The 21,681-nt window shown below is 47.2% G+C and overlaps 1 protein-coding gene across 1 annotated transcript in view; it reads left to right on the plus strand.

Annotated features, from left to right (window-relative positions):
* The first annotated feature begins 9,154 nt into the window (after positions 1-9,154).
* LOC147105889 (proline and serine-rich protein 2-like) overlaps positions 9,155-21,681 on the plus strand; it is a 71,009-nt gene continuing 58,482 nt past the window's right edge. Inside the window, exon 1 of the mRNA XM_086010770.1 lies at positions 9,155-9,652. The gene's annotated coding sequence lies outside the window, so the exon portion shown is untranslated. The remainder of the gene's footprint in view (positions 9,653-21,681) is intronic.

Consider the following 21,681-nt stretch of genomic DNA (forward strand, 5'->3'; position numbering starts at 1 on the left):
AAAGGGAGATACCCGGGATAGAGGGGAATATAGAACAGGGACAGAGAGTAAAGGGAGATACCCGGGATAGAGGGGAATATAGAACAGGGACAGAGAGTAAAGGGAGATACCCGGGATAGAGGGGAATATAGAACGGGGACAGAGAGTAAAGGGAGATACCCGGGGTAGAGGGGAATATAGAACAGGGATAGAGAGTAAAGGGAGATACCCGGGATAGAGGGGAATATAGAACAGGGACAGAGAGTAAAGGGAGATACCCGGGGTAGAGGGGAATATAGAACAGGGATAGAGAGTAAAGGGAGATACCCGGGGTAGAGGAAAATATAGAACAGGGATAGAGAGTAAAGGGAGATACCCGGGATAGAGGGGAATATAGAACAGGGACAGAGAGTAAAGGGAGATACCCGGGATAGAGGGGAATATAGAACGGGGACAGAGAGGAAAGGGAGATACCCGAGATAGAGGGGAATATAGAACAGGGATAGAGAGTAAAGGGAGATACCCGGGATAGAGGGGAATATAGAACAGGGACAGAGAGTAAAGTGAGATACCCGGGATAGAGGGGAATATAGAACGGGGACAGAGAGTAAAGGGAGATACCCGGGATAGAGGGGAATATAGAACAGGGATAGAGAGTAAAGGGAGATACCCGGGATAGAGGGGAATATAGAACAGGGACAGAGGGTAAAGGGAGATACCTGGGATAGAGGGGAATATAGAACGGGGATAGACAGTAAAGGGAGATACCCGGGATAGAGGGGAATATAGAACAGGGACAGAGAGTAAAGGGAGATACCCGGGATAGAGGGGAATATAGAATGGGGACAGAGAGTAAAGGGAGATACCCGGGTTAGAGGGGAATATAGAACGGGGATAGAGAGTAAAGGGAGATACCCGGGATAGAGGGGAATATAGAACGGGGACAGAGAGTAAAGGGAGATACCCGGGATAGAGGGAATATAGAACAGGGACAGAGAGTAAAGGGAGATACCCGGGATAGAGGGGAATATAGAACGGGGACAGAGAGTAAAGGGAGATACCCGGGGTAGAGGGGAATATAGAACAGGGATAGAGAGTAAAGGGAGATACCCGGGATAGAGGGGAATATAGAACAGGGACAGAGAGTAAAGGGAGATACCCGGGATAGAGGGGAATATAGAACGGGGACAGAGAGTAAAGGGAGATACCCGGGGTAGAGGGGAATATAGAACAGGGATAGAGAGTAAAGGGAGATACCCGGGATAGAGGGGAATATAGAACGGGGACAGAGAGTAAAGGGAGATACCCGGGATAGAGGGGAATATAGAACAGGGACAGAGAGTAAAGGGAGATACCCGGGATAGAGTGGAATATAGAACGGGGATAGAGAGGAAAGGGAGATACCCGGGGTAGAGGGGAATATAGAACGGGGACAGAGAGTAAAGGGAGATACCCGGGATAGAGGGGAATATAGAACAGGGACAGAGAGTAAAGTGAGATACCTGGGATAGAGGGAAATATAGAACGGGGACAGAGAGTAAAGGGAGATACTCGGGATAGAGGGGAATATAGAACGGGGACAGAGAGTAAAGGGAGATACCCGGGATAGAGGGGAATATAGAACGGGGACAGAGAGTAAAGGGAGATACCCGGGATAGAGGGGAATATAGAACAGGGATAGAGAATAAAGGGAGATACCCGGGATAGAGGGGAATATAGAACGGGGACAGAGAGTAAAGGGAGATACCCGGGATAGAGGGGAATATAGAACGGGGACAGAGAGTAAAGGGAGATACCCGGGATAGAGGGGAATATAGAACGGGGACAGAGAGTAAAGGGAGATACCTGGGATAGAGGGGAATATAGAACAGGGGCAGAGAGTAAAGGGAGATACCCGGGGTAGAGGGGAATATAGAACGGGGACAGAGAGTAAAGGGAGATACCCGGGATAGAGGGGAATATAGAACGGGGACAGAGAGTAAAGGGAGATACCCGGGATAGAGGGGAATATAGAATGGAGACAGAGAGTAAAGGGAGATACCCGGGAGAGAGGGAAATATAGAACAGGGATAGAGAGTAACGGGAGATACCCGGGATAGAGGGGAATATAGAACAGGGATAGAGAGTAAAGGGAGATACCCGGGATAGAGGGGAATATAGAACAGGGATAGAGAGTAAAGGGAGATACCCGGGATAGAGGGAAATATAGAACAGGGATAGAGAGTAAAGTGAGATACCTGGGATAGAGGGGAATATAGAACAGGGATAGAGAGTAAAGGGAGATACCCGGGGTAGAGGGGAATATAGAACAGGGATAGAGAGTAAAGGGAGATACCCGGGGTAGAGGGGAATATAGAACAGGGATAGAGAGTAAAGGGAGATACCCGGGGTAGAGGGGAATATAGAACAGGGATAGAGAGTAAAGGGAGATACCCGGGGTAGAGGGGAATATAGAACAGGGATAGAGAGGAAAGGGAGATACCCGGGATAGAGGGAAATATAGAACGGGGATAGAGAGTAAAGGGAGATACCCGGGATAGAGGGGAGTATAGAACAGGGACAGAGAGTAAAGGGAGATACCCGGGATAGAGGGGAATATCGAACAGGGATAGAGAGTAAAGGGAGATACCCGGGATAGAGGGGAATATAGAACAGGGACAGAGAGTAAAGGGAGATACCCGGGATAGAGGGGAATATCGAACAGGGATAGAGAGTAAAGGGAGATACCCGGGATAGAGGGGAATATAGAACAGGGACAGAGAGTAAAGGGAGATACCCGGGATAGAGGGAAATATAGAACAGGGATAGAGAGTAAAGGGAGATACCCGGGATAGAGGGGAATATAGAACAGGGACAGAGAGTAAAGGGAGATACCCGGGATAGAGGGGAATATAGAACATCATCTAAGTCGTTAATAAGTACAGTGAATAGACGAGGCCCCCAACACACATCCCTGTGGGACACCACTAGTCACATCCTGCCAATTGGAGCACCTGCCCGTTATCCCTACTGCCTGTCTCCTGCCGCTCAGCCAATTTCCCAAATAGGGAAAAAACTATTCCCTCTGGTGAGTGGGTCAATAACTAGAGGTCATAGGTTCAAAAGATCTCGAGGGACGATGAGGAGAAATGTTTTCACTCCGAGAGTTGTGGGGATCTGGAACGCTCGACCTGAAGTGGTGGTGGAAGCTGATTCCATCAATGATTTTAAAGGGAGTTGGACGGGTTCTGGAGGATGAGGAACTCACAGGGTTAGGGTCAAAAAGCAGGGGGGGGTGGGACTGAGCACGACGGCTCTTTAAAAAAGCCAGCACAGGCACGACGGGCCGAATGGCCTCCTTCTGCGCTGTAAGTTTCTATGAATCAACTCTATGAACTCAGCAAATAATGCAAAATGATGTACTGGACATCGGATATTAGGGCCAGGGCAAAACATCTGAGGGCATTAACTTTTCCCTCCTAACGAATTCTGTTCAAAAGGAAATTCAAGTCATGGACCGCTGTGAAACAAAGGGGTCACAGCAATTCTTTGTCTGCGGCCGCCCAGCGCCTGACTGGTGACGTGACTCACTGCTTGTTCCTGATAGTGTTCCGTCATTTGCTTATAACAGGACACAGTATAGCAGACATCTAGCTCAGTCATCTGTTCAAGCCACCACACAGCCAGGTGGTAAGTCTCCTTCGAGTTATTTATTCAGTATCTTTACCTGATTAGAGCAGGCTTGCCACCTGCCTGATCTTTGGCCGTAATCTACAAATTATGCATGCTGACGCAGGGCAATTTATTCTTAAATGCAAATTGCCATGAATCTTATCATTCATGGAGAAATGACTCATGAAATAACACTGGGCGGCCAGCTGGTGGCGCCGTCCAAGGAGTATAAATACTCGGGCGTGGGCCCAGCTTACCCAGGACGTTTTTCTAACCAGGAACTAGTGATGTAACTAGAATCTCATGGTTGTGAAACAGTTGATTACATTGATGTAAAAAGACTACTGAACCTTGTTTTATGCTCAAACCAATTGCTCAGTAATCTTTTTACATCAGAAATTGTGCTTATAATAGTTCTGTGAAGAAAAACAGCAAAAGATGATGCTGTAATACATACAAAAAAAGAAAGACTTGCATTTCGATAGCGCCTTTCACGTCCCAAAGCGCTTTACAGCCAATGAAGTACTTTTTGAAGTGCAGTCACTGTTCTAATGTAGGAAACGCGGCAGCCAATTTGTGCACAGCAAGCTCCCACAAACAGCAATGTGATAATGACCAGATAATCTGTTTTCTCGTGATATCGATTGAGGGGATTAATATTGGCCCCAGGACACCAGGGATAATTCCCCTGCTCTTCTTCAAAATAGTGCCACGGGATCTTTTACGTCCAACTGAGAGAGCAGACGGGGCCTCAGTTTAACGTCTCATCCGAAAAACGGCACCTCCGACAGTGCAGCACTCGCTCAGCACTGTACTGGGAGTGTCAGCCTAGACTTTATGTGCTAAAGTCCCTGGAGTGTTCTGACTAGGAGGCGAGTGTGCTACCCACTGAGCTGACACTTAATGAAACACTTTTGAAGTGTAGGCACTGTTGCAATGTAGGAAACGGATTTGGATTTATTTTATTGTTGCAATGTTTGTGGTACCTCTTTAGCATTACTTGTTTTTATTGGATATTCTTGATATATTTATCGGTTTGAATTTGCAGCATTATTCTTTGAGGAATTAGTCAGTCATTATGGTAATTTTGGTTTCAAACGTCCCCCAAAAGAAAAGGTCCATAATCACTCGGTAAGGTTCCAGAAATCGGACCGTAAGTGGATCATTGACATGGACCTCAGCAGAATAGGAACAGGCTAAAAAAAAAAATGAGGTCACGTGAAAAGGAGTTCTTCCAATACCAACATTCCCAGGAGATTGGGAAGCTGTGCAGCTTGTGGTTCGAAAACTGCAGAGTTTCTGGTCTGCAGTAAAGGAAGGTGCTGGTTATGATGGGGGAGTTGGTTCTGGATGTGCCCCAGATACAGTATTTCACCGCTGAAGTGGGACAAGATGAAATGATGGCAGGCCCGGGGAGATCGCCAGGCACCTAAGCTGCACTGGCCACACCTGCCATTAGGCCCCAACTGTACCTGAAGGCCTTGGCACACCTGCCCGCCAATGACCTGGGACACTGTTTTGCACGGGGCCTCGAGGTCAGCAGGCAGCTGGTTGCAGAGCTTTGCCACCTTACAACAAGGACACCAGCGATCAACCTGCGCCGTAACAACGACAACAACTAGCATTTATACCGCGCCTTTAACGTAGTGAAAAGGTCCCCAAGGTGCTTCACGGGAGCGATTATCAAACAAAATTTGACACCGAGCCACATAAGGAGAAATTAGGGCAGATGAGAGGTAAGTTTTAAGGAGCGTCTTAAAACAGGAGAGAGGTAGAGAGGCAGAGAGGGTTCGGGAGGGAATTCCAGAGACACGGTCCTCGGCAGCTGAAGGCACGGCCACCAATGGTGGAGCGATTAAGGTCGGGGGATGCTCAAGAGGCCAGAATTGCAGGAGCGCAGCACTGGCAGTGACTGCAAAGTTCAATAACGTTCTTACCCTTTATGCTGTAGGCTGCACTCTGGTCCTATGACGAGAGTAACCTGGAGTGCCAAAGAGGCTAGCCCATCTTGCACCTATCTCATGCAGATGAACATCCATTTTGCCAGCCATGAAACAGCAGGTTGCTGCACAGCTCTGTCACCTGCCTCCTCGGACTCCAGCACTGTGCTACCACATTGAGTTACCTTTCACTTCACTTTTGCCTGGCACTTCTTTCCCACCTTTTCAACCCTGTCAGAACATAGGGACAGGAGTAGGCCATTCAGCCCCTCGAACCTCTTCCGCTGACAAAGGCTGTCAACAAATCCAACTTTCTAAAGGCTGTAAGGATTGGTGCCCCTCCCCCATGCAGTCGCTTGTCCTTAAATGGCCACATTTCATGTATCCTGTGACTTTCTGCCCCGACCCCCTCCCCACTCGCCTAGCTCCCTACACGAGACCAAAACGGCACATGGAGCCGCGAATAATTATGCAAATGAGCTGACCAGAAGGCAGCGCTTGACGTATCAGCCAAGACTTAAACTATAATTCAGTTACTCTCGCCTGAATTTCGCTAAGATCTGCCCAGTAGTCCCAGTCCAGGGATCTGAGCACAAAAATCTAGGCTGACACTCCCAGTGCAGTGCTGAGGCGCGGAGCGCTGCACTGTCGGAGGTGCCGTCTTTTGGATGAGATGTTAAACCGAGCCCCCATCTGCTCTCTCAGGTGGACGTAAAAGATCCCATGACACTATTTCGAAGATGAGCAGGGGAGTTCTCCCTGGTGTCCTGGGGCCAATATTTATCCCTCAATCATCATCACTAGAAACAGATTATCTGGTGATTATCACATGGCTGTTTGTGGGATCTTGCTGTGCGTAAATTGGCTGACACGTTTCCTACATTCCAACAGTGACCACACTTCAAAAAGTACTTCATTGGCTGTGAAGAGCTTTGGGACGTCCTGAGGTGGTGAAAGGCGCTGGAGAAATGCAAGTCTCTCTTTCTTCTTTCTAAATCCGCAGCTCAGGACCAACCTGGATATGGAGTGAAGTGCCAGTGCGACTCCTCCCGCAGGGAACCTCACGCTGTTTGGCTCGATGTCAGGTCGGGTTCTGTCTCCAGATTCGGGCTGCTCTGATACTGTAGGGCAGAATTTCCTGTTCCTGCCCCAGGGAGCTATTGGATCATCATGGGCACAGCGAATAAAGAAAGGCTTGCATTTCTATAGCGCCGTTCACGACCTCAGCACATCCCAAAGCGCTTTACAGCCAATGAAGTACTTTCGAAGTGTAGTCACTGTTGTAATGTAGGAAACGCGGCAGCCAATTTGTGCACAGCAAGCTCCCACAAACAGCAATGTGACAATGACCAGATCATCTGTTTTAGTGATGTTGATTGAGGGATAAATATTGGCCCCAGGACACCGGGGATAACTCCCCTGCTCTTCTTCGAAATAGTGGCCATGGGATCTTTTACGTCCACCTGAGAGAGCAGACGGGGCCTCGGATTAATGTCTCATCCGAAAGACGGCACCTCCGACAGTGCAGCACTCCCTCAGCACTGAGCTGGAGTGTCAGCCTAGATTTATGTGCTCAAGTTTCATGGAGTGGCACTTGAACCCACAACCCTTTCTGATATCAGATGTGAGAGTGCTGCCCACTGAGCCACAGCTGACACTCAGGAAGATCAGGCAGGGAGGAGGCTGCACCTGTTGGCGTGAAAAAAAAATCACTCCAGGCCAACACGAGGAGGTAGGCATTCATCTTGTGAGGCAACAAAAAAACAGGCAGCATCACATTGATGTATAAAATTCTGAGAGGGCTTGACAGGGTAGATGCTGAGAGGTTGTTTCCCCCTGGCTGGAGAGTCTAGAACTAGGGGGCATAGTCTCAGGATAAGGGGTCGGCCATTTAAGACTGAGATGAGGAGGAATTTCTTCATTCAGAGGGTTGTGAATCTTTGGAATTCTCTACCTCAGAGGGCTGTGGATGCTAAATCGTTGAATATATTCAAGGCCGAGATCGATAGATTTTTGGGCACTAAAGGAGTCAAGGGATATGGGGATTGGGCGGGAAAGTGAAGTTGAGGTCGAAGATCAGCCATGATCTTACTGAATGGCAGAGTAGGCTAGAGGGGCCGAATGGCCTACTCCTACTCCTGTTTCTTATGCCCGGCCATTGTCATAGAGTTATGCAACACAGAAAGAGGCCCTTCGGCCCATCATGTCTGTGCCAGCCATCAAGCCCTGTCTATTCTAATCCCATTTTCCAGCCCCTGCAATATCCTCCCTTGCCTCACACAGCCTGGGATACATCTTGTCTGGGCCTGGGGATTTATCCACTTTTAAGCCTGCTAAAACCGCTAGTACCTCCTCTCTCTCAATACTAATTTGTTCAAGTATATCACAATCCCCCTGCCTGATTTCTATGCCTACATCGTCCTTCTCCATAGTGAACAGAGATGCAAAATATTCATTTAAAACCTTACCTACATCTTCCGGCTCTACACACAGATTGCCACTTTGGTCCTTAATGGGCCCTACTCTTTCCCTGGTTATCCTCTTGCCCTTAATATACTTATAAAACACCTTGGGATTTTCCTTTATTTTGTCTACCAGTGTTTTTTCATGCCCCCTCTTCGCTCTCCTAATTTCTTTTTTAAGTACCCCCCTGCACTTTCTTTACTGTAGATCCCACCCAATATTCAGTTCCATTCTCTTCTCTTAGGCAGTCCCTCGGAACCGAGGATGACTTGCTTCCACATTAAAAATGAGTTTGCAGGTGACTGATGAGTCCAATGCGGGACCTACAGTCTCTGTCACAGGTGGGGCAGACGGTGGTTGAAGGGGCGGGTGGGTGGGGTACTTGGGTTGACATGTGCTCCTTGTGCTGCCTGTGCTTGGCTTCCACTTGCTCCCGGCGAAGAAACTCGAGGTGTTCGGCGACTTCCCGGATGCTTCTCCTCCACTTTGTGCGGTCCTGGGCCAGGGATTCCCAGGTGTCGGTGGGGATGTTACGCTTTTTCAAGGAGGCTTTGAGGGTGTCCTTGAAGCGTTTCCTCTGCCCACCTAGGGCTCTCTCAGTTCCATTAACGCTCCTTAAAACCTCCCTCTTTGACCAAGCTTTTGGTCACCTGCCCTAATATCTCCTTATGTGGCTCGGTGTCAAATTCTGTTTGATAATCGCTCCCGTGAAGCACCTTGGGACGTTTTACTACGTTAAAGGCGCTATATAAATACAAGTTGTTGAAGTCGAGCATATAACGGCGGCGATGTGAAACCGCCCATTTTGCGCCAGCCCCGAAGATTAATTTCTACCCTAAATAGTTCCGATATAAACGTACCCCAAAAACTAGAACCCATCCCCTCCCAATCCGGGGTCCAGAGTTCTACCACCGGAGCCCAGCTGACACTAGGTGGCGATGTTCGAATAAGAAACTGATTAAGAAAAAGGTGAAAATATTAATAATTAATAATTCACAGAGCTGTTGAAGGAGGCTGCACTGGGAAAGGGGGCGAGAATGCAAACTGCAGGCTGCATTCTCCACATCCTTCTGCCCACCCAGTGCCACCGCTCCTGCAGGCAAGTGTCCAACAAATGATGTCGTGTCCAATTCATCATGTCTTAAATTTAAAAGTTGCATCCACATTCCCCGAGTGCATTTAAAGGAAATAGTCGCTGCACACACACACACAATAAAAACACACCGGTCGAGAGCGGCAAAATGCTAACTTGAAAAGATTTGGTGGTGCTTTTTTTTTAATCTCTCTCTCGCCCTCCCACTTTAAAGGCTGGTTACAACGCCTTGGGTCTATTGACAAGGGAGGGAGACCAGGCGTGGCTGCGCACGAGCAGTTGCCTAGAAATGCGAGCTCTTTAAATCGAAAGAATTAATCAGTAACTGGCTGGCAGAGGCTCGGGATCCACAGCACCAGGAGGGAGCTTGCAGACCAGCGCCAAGGTTGAGCTCAGAGACAGAGAGACCAGGAGAGCTCCCCCCGCAACATAAAAAAAGGACACTTCAGCCACTGGTCGAGATACAGGATCCCCATTTATTCCTCTCTGCTGGTGGGAATCTACCAGAGCGATTTCACTCGTCCAGGTAAATCACTGGAGGTGTGCGTTGGTGGCGGTCTTGTTTCTTTTCTGATTTCGTTTTGCAACTGAGAAACAATTTCTGGCTGATGTTATTTTGCATGTTTCTGATGTCTTGGTGTTGTGAGTGCGGGCAATTGCTTTATTTTAAAAACAAATTTCATCATCTCAGCCTTGGTCTACCTCCTTCCAATCAATCGCACATTGCGAGATCAACAATGCCACACAGGGCCAGAGTGTGGAGAGTTCTTGAGGATTTTAAAACTCTCTCTCTCTCTCTCTCTCTCTCCCATACGCAGCAGTTTCGGGGATCAGTATAATGCTTTACGCATTGCTCCCTGTTCAGCACAGATTGTTATAGCTACTGCCAGTAAAAGCAGATCAATTTATAAACCTTTTAATACCGATTGTGAAATTCCTTATGATGAAGAATTAATTTGAGTTTTTAAAGAGAAAAAAAATCAGAAGAAAACTTTAAAGCAAGCAATTCAGGCCAGAAAATGTGTCTCGCAGTCCTTGCTGGGATATGGGGAGCTGGTGAAGTAGAGCAGGCCCGAGGTTGGGTTCAACCTGCAAGAGTACCGTGTTAGTGCATGTACTTGTGTTGGCGTATTCTGCTGGTGTACCGTGTTGGTGCACCATACTGGCGTACCGTGCTGGCATACCATACTGGCGTACCGTGCTGGCGTACTGTGCTGGCGTACCGTGTTGGTGCACCATACTGGCGTACCGTGTTGGCGTACCATACTGGCGTACCGTGTTGGCGTACCGTGTTGGCGTACCGCGTTGGTGCACCATACTGGCGTACCGTGTTGGCGTACCATACTGGCGTACCGTACTGGCATACCGTGTTGGCGTACCGCGTTGGTGCACCATACTGGCGTACCGTGTTGGCGTACCATACTGGCGTACCGTGCTGGCGTACCGTGCTGGCGTACCGTGTTGGTGCACCATACTGGCGTACCGTGTTGGCGTACCATACTGGCGTACTGTGTTGGCGTACCGTGCTGACGTAGCATGCTGGTGCACGGTACTGGCGTACCGTGCTGGCGTACCGTGTTGGTGCATCATACTGGTGTACCGTACTGGCGTACCGTACTGGCATACCGTGTTGGCGTACCGCGTTGGTGCACCATACTGGCGTACCGTGTTGGCGTACCATACTGGCGTACCGTGCTGGCGTACCGTGCTGGCGTACCGTGTTGGTGCACCATACTGGCGTACCGTGTTGGCGTACCATACTGGCGTACTGTGTTGGCGTACCGTGCTGGCGTACCGTGTTGGTGCATCATACTGGTGTACCGTACTGGCGTACCGTACTGGCATACCGTGTTGGCGTACCGCGTTGGCGTACTGCGCTGGCATACCATGCTGGCGCCCATGCTGTTGTGTTTACTGTTGTGGGTTAGTGTGGCGTATATGCCAGTGTGCCATGTTAGTTTGCTTTGTTATTCCTATGTCGATGCATTTTGTTGGCCCGGTTATCTGTTGGTGTGACTTGTCGCACCTTATTGTTGTATCATATAAATGGTGAATCACATTGGTGGCTCATGTTGATGCATCACGTCAGTTTGCCTGCTTGGCCTGATTTGTTGGTGTACCTTTTTTTAAGGTGTGTTCTGTTAACATGTCTTGTAAGTATGTGCTAATAGTGTACCATATCACACAGTAAATGATTCATTCCAAACTCACCCATCCACAATTCTGGAATTAGACTTCAATAATGAAACTAGAAAGAAAGACAGACTTGTATTTCTATAGCGCCTTTCACGACCACCGGATGTCTCAAAGCGCTTTACAGCCAATGAAGTACTTTGGAGTGTAGTCACTGTTGTAATGTGGGAACTATGGCTCATTGGTGAGGGACACAATATTAACAAGCTCCCCTGATGGTTAAGTTCTCAGGATGTCGTGCCGAACTCCATCCCCAGTCTGTGCTGAGTTATCTAATATCAGCTGGGGTGGTGACGGGCCACTGAATTCCTGGGCTAGGCGCGGAGGTAAAAAAAACAGCTAAGATTCCTGCACCTGATCACTCGATAGAAATCCTTGCTGGAGGGCGCAAACCTCTGGACATGGAATGAGGGCAGGAACAGGCTTGACGCTGACGTTTCCCCCCGCCCTGTGAGGCAATAGTCTTGCAGCATTCACTGACTTGGCTTCAGTCATCAGCAATGTTTACTTAGGGTGAGGTGGAGGAGGGCTGCCAGCCAGAACAAAACCTCAGCCTGAGTCACTGCCTTCGATGAGAAAAGGTGCAAACTATGCTGACATCACAATCACTTCTTACATTTGCACTCAGTTGACTTCTCTGTCGGATGTTGTCTTTACCATTAGGTGTAGACGTCAGGCTTGTGTTATGTCATTTGGTTTAGGGAGACACAAAGTTTTTAAAAATTCATTCATGAGATGTGGGCGTCACTGGCAAGGCCAGCATTTATTGCCCATCCCTAATTGCCCTTGCGAAGGTTGGTGGTGAGCCGCCTTCTTCAATGCAACTGCGTAGCAGAGGGCAGTTAAGAGTCAACCACATTGCTGTGGGTCTGGAGTTACATATAGGCCAGACCGGGTAAGGGCAGCAGATTTCCTTCCCTAAAGGACATTAGTGAACCAGATGGGTTTTTACAACAATCTGATAGTTTCATGGTCACCATTACTGACAGTAACTTTTTTAATTCCAGATTTATTAATTAATTGAATTTAAATTCCACAGTTGCCGTGGTGGGATTTGAATTCGCGTTCGTGTCTCCAGATCATCAACTCCAGGAGTCTGGGTAGTCCAGTAACATAACCACTGTGCTACCATACCAAAGCCTTGCTTTAAGTAAGGCGGGAGGAGGTTGGTGTGCAGCATAGACCTGTTGGGGCCAAATGGCATGTTTCTGTGCTGTAAATACCATGTCATACTAGGTTTGGCTGAGATTTAAGGCTGCATTCACACTACAACCGAATTGTCGTAGCAAAGGGTTTTGACTTCACACCGACCCAGCAGTGACCGTGTGCATGCAGCGTAAACCTGGCATCAGCATAAACCTGACGCCAGCACTAGGCTGATTGAGACTCCCTGTAGGAGGTAGTCTCACTCTGCTTCCCCTTGGAGTCTGTTCGGGTCTGGCCACTTCATTTGCTCTCCCGAGTTCAGTGTTGGTTTTGAGTTTGCCCCGATAGCACAGTGGTTTTGTGACTGGACTAGTGGGCCAGGACTGATGACCCAGGGACCATGACTTCAACATCACCACCAGGGCAGCTGGGAAATTCAGTTAATTTTAAAAAATCTGGCTCGACTGATGTGTATTATCCTTAAGGAAATGATTGATAAATGCACTAATCCTGAGTGACAACTGTGTGCCCTCCAAGCGTCCAACAGCTGAGTGCCACTATTACATGTACTTGAACAAACAGACCTTTGATCTCAGATCTACTTTCATTTAAGAAATTTTATTTGGGTACGACAGCGTAGTGGTTATGTCACTGGACTAGTCAATCCAGAGGCCTGGACTAATGATCCAGAGACACGAGTTCAATACCCACCACGGCAGCTGGGGAATTTAAATTCAGTTAATTAAATAAATCTGGAATGAAAAGCCAGTGTCAGTGACCATGAAACTATCAGATTGTTGTAAAAACCCATCTGGTTCACTAATGTCCTTTTAGGGAAGGAAATCTGCCGTCCTTACCCGGTCTGGCCTATATGTGACTCCAGACCCACAGCAATGTGGTTGACTCTTAACTGCTTCTGAAATGGCCCAGCAAGACACTCAGTTGTCCGTACAAAAAAACTGCAGCGGTTCAAGAAGGCGGTTCAACACCACCTTTATGAGGGCAATTAGGGATGGGCAATAAATGCTGACCTCGCCAGCGACGCCCACATTCCATGAATATTAAAAAAAAACTAAACTAAACTTGTGGAGTGTGAATGCATCCTGAGAGAAGTATAGAAAGGTTTAAGTTAGGACAAACAGCCTCACCTTCTACAAAAGCAAAAATACTGGAAATCTGGGGGAAAAAACCCCAGAAAATGCTGGAAATGCTCAGCAGGTCAGGCAGCACCCGTGGAGAGAGAGAAACGGAGTTAACGTTTCAGGTCGATGACCTTTCGGCAGAACTGGAAAAAGTTAGAGATGTAACAGATTGTAAACAAGTGCAGAGGGGAGGAAAGAACAAAAGGGAAGGCCTGTGATAGGGTGGAAGGCGGGAGAGATTAACTAATTTAGGTTTAGGAGATACAGACGTATGTTTATAGCTAGGTTTATGAAATGAGAATCCTCGTCTCTTCACACATTTCAACAGTCTGTTTTCAAAGCCTTGCATTGACATTTTAATTCTGTTTGGCACAACGGTCTGTCTGCTACATCCGAGCATTTTTTTATATTGTGCTTTGCAAACTACTCTTCCCCGTGCTCTATTATTTGACTATCAATAAGGTGTTTCCCAACTAATCTAATTAGTTATCCGCATAGTCAGATAAGTCCTTTTTTATTTTTCATTTACAAAAGCACAAAGTAGTTTAAATGGCAAAATATTAAACCCTATCTGTGAAAGAAGGCATCCTTGTTCACAAATAATGAACAGACAGAAGAATTCCAGGAATGCAGCCCACCCACTCTTCGAAGCAGTAATTAGAATTGCAGTTTAACCTAATGCATTATTACGATGCAATGCCTGTTCAGAAAATAGAATCATGTGTGTTTGTAAGGGATTGATCTAAAGAGAGCTTGCAGTTAAAAGGGATCTTTACGTGCATTTACATGAATAATGTCAATAAAATGATCCCGATTTTTATCATTACCGATAACTTGCATTTCCATAGCGTTCATTTTGTACATAGAAATGTCTCGGAGTGTTTTACACAGTGGTGAATAGTGAGCGGAAAGAAAGAAAGACTTGCATTTATATAGCACCTTTCCCCACCTCCGGACGTCCCAAAGCGCTTTAACATAGAAACATAGAAGATAGGAGCAGGAGTAGGCCATTCGGCCCCTCGAGCCTGCTCCGCCATTCAATGCGATCATGGCTGATCATCCAAATTCAGTACCCTGTCCCTGCCTTCTCCCCATACCCCTTGATCCCTTTAGCCTTAAGAAATATATCCAACTCCTTCTTGAATATATTTAATGAATTGGCCTCTACTGCCTTCTGTGGTAGAGAATTCCACAGGTTCACCACTCTCTGGGTGAAGAAATTCTTCCTCATCTCTGTCCTAAATGGCTTACCCCTTATCCTTAGACTGTGACCCCTGGTTCTGGACTTTTTTGAAGTGTGGTCACTGTTGTAATGTAGGAAACGTGGCAGCCAATTTGTGCTCAACAAGCTCCCACAAACAGCAATGTGATGATGACCAGATAATTTGTTTTAGTGATGTTGATTGAGGGATAAATATTGGCCCCAGGACACCGGGGATAACTCCCGTGCTCTTCTTCAAAATAGTGGCCATGGGATCTTTCACATCCACCTGAGAGAGCAGACGGGGCCTCGGTTTAACGACTTATCGGAAAGACAGCACCTCTGACAGTGCAGCACTCCCTCAGCACTGCACTGGGAGTGTCAGCCTAGATTTTTGTGCTCAAGTCTCTGGAGTGGGACTTGAACCCACAACCTTCCGACTCAGAGGCGAGGGTGCTGCCCACTGAGCCACGGCTGACAGCGGAGACAGGGAAGGGTGGGGGGAGGGAAGAAGAGGGTCAGTGCAGGCAAAAGCACATTAAAGAGGAAGGTCTGAAGGGGGTGGGCAGGGAAGAGGGAAGTGGCAAGCGAAAAGATAATGAGGGAGAGCGATCCCGAAGGCAGGGGCAAGGTGGCTGAAGGAGCAGCCCCTTGATAGTAGGAATGGAGAAGTAGACTGGTGCTGGAGCGGCGAAAGGTGTGTACAGAGGTCTAGGGCTGGAGGAGATCACAGAGCAAGAGACGAGCAGAGAAATTTAAAGGGGAGGATGAGAATTCTGTGGGGCACGGCAAGCCAGTGTAGCTTGGAGAGTTGCGAATGTGGGCTTTATGGGGGTGAGGACATCGACAGTGACATTCTGGATCGCTTGTTCACGAACGCTAGAAACCTGAGCCCAGCAAAGAGAGCGCCGGAGAATTCCAGCTGTGTGGTGATAAAATCCGGAGTATAGCTTTATATGATTCACCATTCGCCCTTCTCCCTCAAACTCTTTTTTTCCTAAAAGTGAACCGACTTGAAGTGCAGCAATTAAAAAACACATTTTTAACGCATCTCCTGAGGGGTGAAGATTTCCTCTGGTCGCTATTTGTCAGTGAGTTCATAAACATAGCGGTAAGAGTTCCAGGAAAATCGCCAAGATAGCCCTTTCGTACGCTCTTGCAACCGTGGCAGAAATAGCGAAGGCAGAACATCTTTCCTGCTGTGTTTCTGGTGCCACCGACATGTGGTGGCCAGAGGACGACTTCTCTCCGGTTGGAAGACATAAGAACATAAGAAGTAGGAGCAGTAGTAGGCCTTACGGCCCCTCGGGCCTACTCCGCCATTCAATAGGATCATGGCTGTTCCGAACCTAGACTCGCGTCCACTTCCCTGCCCTCTCCCCGTAACCCCTAATTCCCTTATCTGCTAAGAAACTGTCTATCTCCGTTTTAAATTTATTTAATGTCGCAGCTTCCACAGCTCTCTGAGGTAGCAAATTCCATAGATTTACTACCCTCCGAGTGAAGAAGTTTCTTCTCATCTCAGTTTTGAAAGGGCAGCCCCTTATTCTAAGATTATGCCCCCTAGTTCTAGTCTCACCCATCAGTGGAAACATCCTCACCGCATCCACCCGATCAAGCCCCCTCACAATCTTATATGTTTCGATAAGATCGCCTCTCATTCTTCTGAACTCCAATGAGTAGAGGCCCAACCTACTCAACCTTTCCTCATACGTCATCTCCGGAATCAACCGAGTGAACCTTCTCTGAACCGCCTCGAGAGCAAGTATATCTTTTCTTAAATATGGAAACCAAAACTGCACGCAGTATTCCAGGTGTGGCCTCACCAATACCCTGTATAACTGCAGCAAGACTTCCCTGTTTTTATACTCCATCCCCCTTGCAATAAAAGCCAAGATTCCATTGGCCTTCCTGATCACCTGCTGCACCGGGTTAAATTCTGCAAGGATGAAATGTGTTCACTGATCAAATATACGTTTATAAAAGATTAACCTCCCTACACCTGGAGCTTCACATAAGTAAATACAGTTTTCAAGCAACGAAAGGTAACCTTGATTTAGGATTTACATATTGGATATTTTCTGCCAACTCTATATGAGTTCTTGTAAAAGAGATAATGGGGGGGAAAAATTCAGTTGTTTGCGCCTCCCGTTAGCACCTTAAGAGGGCGCTAATGGGGCGCAAAGCAACTAGCGCCCGGGCGCGGCGATGTTTGTGCCGCTCGCGAAATTAACTAGACATTTTGCGGCGGCGCTAAACACTACCGCCACGATCTCCTGCGCCGGCAGATCGTGACGTCAATTGAGTGCGCAACGCCCCGGTAGCGCCCCGGACCGGATATTGAGTGGCACCCCCTGCCTTACCGCCTGCCGCTAGCAACGACAGGTTGAGGGGAGCGTTTCGCAGTCGGGAAGGGACTGGGGGAGCGCTATTTAAAGGCGACCGCTTCCTGCCTTTTTTTGTTGGTGACATTTTTGCACCACGCATTCTGAGAGAGAGAGAGAGAGAGAGAGAGGCTTCTGGAGAGATTCAACGCTGTGTGAAGGAGTTTTGGGTACTGAGCAGCACTTTGCAGGGTCATTTTGATTTGCCCTTCCTTGCTTCGCCAGCGCTCTGAGGTAGCGCCTCGCTCCTCGGCCGTTGCGCCTTAAGACCGGTGTGAAGCGCCTGATTTAGCGCTCCAATCACCTTCAGGGGCGATACAAGCCAAGTTTGCTGTCGGAGGCGATAATTAGCGCCAGGCGCTAAACTTTGCGCACAGCCGATAATGGCGCCCCAAATGGGGCGATACTGAATTTTTTCCCCCAATATATTCAGATGAGACATTAAACCGAGGCCCCGTCTGCTCTCTCAGGCGGACATAAAAGATCCCATGGCACTTCCGATGGAAACTAATGAGGTGGGGCAACTTTCATCATCTCTGGGGCAAAGATGGTGGCTGGCACATACATTTTTTTTAAAATTTTGGGAAGGTTCCTAATCTGAAGGTGTACAGGTAACCTCAGCCAGCCTAGGGTTTTGAAGAGGAGGAAAATCGGCCAGGGTTCCTCCACCTGATTTTTTCCAGAAGTGAGGGCGCATGCGGACCGGTCACCTACCCGAATCTCTCCGTGTCAGCCTCGGTGTCAGGTTGTTGGGATAATCGCTCCTGTGAAGCGCCCTGGGATGTTAAAGGCGCTATATAAATGCCAGCTGTTGTTGTTGAAAACCGTTGCTCACTTCTGAACTTGGCAAAACATTACCAGGGAGTCAAACTAGCCCAGACCTTTGCTGGCTGCGGACTGGCTAACTGAGGCTCGGACAACCGCAGATAAACCCCCATTTAGAGGATTTTTTTGCCACAGAGCAAACAATCAAAGGACGACAGATCTCGCCGCTTCTCACGAATAGCTTTCAATAAAAACCAACACCTCGGTGTGCTTCATCCTTTCAACTGGTGCGTTTCACGATCCTCTGAAGATGTGTTAAAAGAGTGGTGGATGTTAAGAAGCTACCTTCTTTAATTACAGAGATTGTCTGCGATTTCACCGTGCTCGAACACAGACAGACAGTGCTTGAGGAGAAAGCTTGGAGCATCTGAAATTACAAAAATGAAGAGCGTGGCAATTTAAACAATTCATAGAATGATACAGCCCAGAAGGAGGCCATTTGGCCCATCGTCCATGTGCCTGCTCCGTGGTAGAGCAATCCAATTAGCCTCACTCTCCCGCTCTTTCTTCATAAGCCCTGTAATTTTTTTCCAAGTACAACAGGGGTGTAAAATTTGGAATGCTCCAGTCCTCTGGCACCGCCCTCATATCTAAGAAGGACTGAAAGATTCTGACCAGACCCGCCGCAATTTCCACCCTTGCTTCGCTCAGTAACCTAGGATGCATCCCATCCGGACCGCATGACATTTCTACTTTGAGGACTGCCAGCCTTTTAAGTACCTCCTCTGTATCAATTTTTATCCTATCCAATATCACTACTCTCTCCTCCTTTACTGCTACATGGGCAGCATCCTCTTCTCTAATGAAAACCATTGCAAAGTCCTCATTTAGCACTTCAACCATACCCACTGCCTCCACAAGAAGATTGTTTTGGTCCCTAATTGCCTCCACTCTCCTTTTGACTATCCTTTTACTATTTACATATTTTATAAAAGACGTTTTTGGTTTCGCTTTTATGTCGGCCTCTAATCTATTCTCAAACTCTCTTTTTGCCTCTCTTATTCCCTTTCTTAGTGTTAGCTGTGGCTCAGTGGGCAGCACTCTCGCCTCGGAGTCAGAAGGTCTGTGGGTTCAGAGCCCCACTCCAGGGACTTGAGCACAAAAATCTAGGCTGCTGCTCCAGTGCAGTGCTGAGGGAGTGCTGCACTGTCGGAGGTGCCGTCTTCCGGATGAGATGTTAAACCGAGGACCCGTCTGCTCTCTCGGGTGGATGTAAAAGATCCCATGGCACTATTTTGAAGAAGAGCAGGGGCATTCTCCCCGGTGTCCTGGGGCCAATATTTATCCCTCAATCAACATCACTAAAAAAACTGATTATCTGGTCATTATCACACTGCTGTTTGTGGGAGCTTGCTGTGCGAAAATTGGCTACAGCGTTTCCTACATTACAACAGTGACTCCACTTCAAAAAGTACTTCATTGGCTGTAAAGCGCTTTGGGACGCCTGGTGGTCGTGAAAGGCGCTATATAAATGCAAGTCTTTCTTAGATCTCCTCTGTACTTTCTGTGTTGAGCTTGGTTCTCTACTGTATTATGATCCTTACATTTATCATAAGCCTTTTTCTGTTTCATTTTAATCTCTATATCTTTAGTCATTAATCTGTTTTGATGGTGTTGGTTGGGGAATGGATGTTAGCCAGTTCACCAGGAGAACTCCCTGATCTTCTTTAGAAAAAGGGCCATTGGATATTTCCACATCCATCTCAACAGACAGACAGACAAGGCCTCAGTTTAACATCTCGTCTGAAATACGGCAGCTCCAACAATGCATCACTCCCTCAGTCAGCACTGCATTGAAGTGTCACGTTTAATGTATGTTTTAAGCTCTGGAGTGGGGCTTGAACCAAAGGAATTCAAATCAATAATGTAATAAAGCAAAGATGCTTTGATTCTCTTTAGAACTGCTCTTTAGACTTGCCTGCACCACACATGATTAGCCAGCCAAGGAAGCTTAAGGACATAAGAAATAGAAGCAGGAATCGGCCATTCGGCCCTTCGAGCCTGTTCCACCATTCAATAAGATCATGGCTGATCTTCTACCTCAACTCCACCTTCCTGCACTATCCCCATAGACCTTAATTCCCTTCGTATCCAAAAATCTATCGCGCTCTGTCTTGAATATACTCAACGACTGAACTTCTAATGTTAATGGAAAGAGCTTAAGAAGGGATCCTTCCCTTTGGTTTTTTTTTTGTCTCTCCATCTGGGCGAATCATCTTCTTTCCACAGCGCATTCCTTCCCCTCCATCACATCCAGCAAAAAGGACATCTGGCACTTGAAGTTACAGGTGGAAAAACTCTCCCCCCCACAAAGTACATTGCAAGAAAAGTGATGTCCTACCATTCCACAGGCTTATCAATAACTTTAATGTTTTACATCCAAATTTGCAATTCATTAGTTTAAAAAAAATCCTAATCTTCATCTGTTTGTACAGTTGGTACATGGACAGCACATTTGTGAACCATTAATATTTGAATACATTTCTTACAATGGTCGTGGTTCTGTGATCTTTGCACTCTGTCATTGTGAATGGGACTGAAGGTCCCATACACCAAGGTGCTATAAGAAGACCCTTTGAACAATCATTACTGATTGATACATATTGAGTAGCTTTGCTTTTAAAAGTAAAGTACATAGATTGGGAGGAAAGTTTGAAAGTTGTTTTTAAAACAGTATCTGTTTCTGGGCTCTTTCCCTCTCCAACGCAGTGCTGAACTCCCCTTCAGTCAACAGCAGAATACTGCAGACGCTGGAAATCTGAAACAACAGAAAATGTTGGAAACACTCAGCAGGTCAGGCAGCATCGAGGAGAGAGAAACAGAGCTAACGTTTCAGTTCAATGACCTTTCGTCAGAACCACGGAGTTCCACAAAAAAAGGTTGCTACACAAGATAAGGGCTCACGGGGTTGGGGGTAATATATTAGCATGGATAGAGGATTGGTTAATGGACAGAAAACAGAGAGTAGGGATAAATGGGTCATTTTCCGGTTGGCAGGCTGTAACTAGTGGAGTGCAGCAAGGTTCAGTGCTTGGGCCTCGGCTATTTACAATCTATATTAATGACTTAGATGAAGGGACAGAGTGCAGTGTATCCAAAGTTTGCTGATGATACCAAAGCAAGGTGAGGAGAACACAGAGCCTGTAAAGGGATATGGACAGGTTAAGTGAGAGGGCAATAAGGTAGCAGATGGAGATTAATGTGATGAAATGTGAGGTTATTCATTTTGGTAGGAAGAATAGAAAAAAATAATGTTTTAAATGGAGAGAAATTAATAAATGTTGGTGTTCAGAGAGTTAGGTGTCCTCGTACAGGAAGCACACAAAGTTAGCAATAACAACAGAAAATGCTGGAAAAACTCAGCAGGTCAGGCAACATCCATGGACAGAAATTTGAGTTGACGTTTCGGGTCGACCCCTTCTTCAAAACTGGAAAGAAAAGATAGATCGGAGGCAGGGCTGCAATCGGACAAAAGAATAAAAGAAACAAAAGCAGTAAAAAAGAGACAATAAAAGGTGTTAGAAACTAGACGAGATGGTAATAGGCTGAGATTGGGTGTAAAGTGTACTGGCAGAGCAAGGGATAGCTGCCAGGTGTGAGAGCGAAACAAAAGGAAAGGGGGGGGTGGAAAAGGAGTGGAAAAATTACAAGAAAAAATGAAATA

The sequence above is a fragment of the Somniosus microcephalus genome, chromosome 17, assembly GCF_052327205.1.
Source record: "Somniosus microcephalus isolate GS21.2 chromosome 17, FLI_Smic_1.0, whole genome shotgun sequence".
Lineage (NCBI taxonomy): Eukaryota > Metazoa > Chordata > Chondrichthyes > Squaliformes > Somniosidae > Somniosus > Somniosus microcephalus.